Consider the following 1,201-nt stretch of genomic DNA (forward strand, 5'->3'; position numbering starts at 1 on the left):
CAAGGAGTTAGCAAATTTTTTTCTTCATTATTCAGTTCTGTTGGTAATACGTTGATAATTATAGTAAATTTTTGTTGCTAATTTAGTAATAAATTTTAAATACTTTTATTTTTTTGGTTTCCCATAGGTGTTCGATACCCCACACCAGAGCCCGACTAAGTCCGGATTCACTCCGGGAAGTCCCACATTGGAGAGTAAAGCGCTCCCTAACAAAGGCGACTCCGTACCCAAGGGGAATCGAACCTGAGACCTCTTGGTTAAGGATGATGCAGTAATTACCAGTCCACCACAACCCTTGTTGGTAATAAATTTTAAATACGTTAGTATGATTATTTGTTTTTCTAATAAATTTATTAATTGATTGTTAGTTTGTTGGTAATATATCATTCAAGGCGACTCCGTACCTAAAGGGAATCGAACCTGAGACCTCTTGGTTAAGGATTGATGCAGTAATTACCAGTCCACCACAACCCTTGTTGGTAATTAAATTTTAAATACGTTAGTATGATTATTTGTTTTCTAATTAAAATTTTATTAATTGATTGTTAGTTTGTTGGTAATATATCATTCAAGTTCAATGTTAGGTTAGTAATTGATTGACAATATGTTCAAAATATTATTAACTGAATGATTATCCAATAGTAAAATAGTTATTAATTTATTGCATTTAAAAATCTAAGAGCACGAATATAAATCCAAAAATACTAATATCAATTTTATAAATCATATTTTGAATGAAACAATGCAAAATCTATGATAACAAGTTAAATTAAACCCAATATGACACATCATTATATCAAAAATTTTAATTTGAGCACGTTTACCAAAAGTATTGACCAAATCTAAATTTTGGCCAAAATTTAAAAGTTAAGACGCCTAATAACACAAACTGAAAATGGAAGCCTCAAAACCTGAACCAACCATCCTATTAGATATAAGAATGACCTTCCAAAACTAATCGCGCTGACGAAATTCTCATCAGAGCACGTTTACAAAAAATGTAAAGCAAAGTCAAACTTTGGCCAAAAGTTAAAAGTTAAAACGCCTAACAGTACAAACTGAATATGAAAACCTCAAAATCCAAATCAACCATCTTATAAGTCGAAAAATGACCTTCTAGAGCTAACCGCGCTGATGAATTCAAATTAGAACATGTTTCCCAAAAAAATTGACCTAGTTCAAATTTTACCCAAAAGTTAAA

The sequence above is a fragment of the Solanum tuberosum genome, unplaced genomic scaffold, assembly GCF_000226075.1.
Source record: "Solanum tuberosum cultivar DM 1-3 516 R44 unplaced genomic scaffold, SolTub_3.0 scf00021, whole genome shotgun sequence".
Classification (NCBI taxonomy): Eukaryota; Viridiplantae; Streptophyta; class Magnoliopsida; order Solanales; family Solanaceae; genus Solanum; species Solanum tuberosum.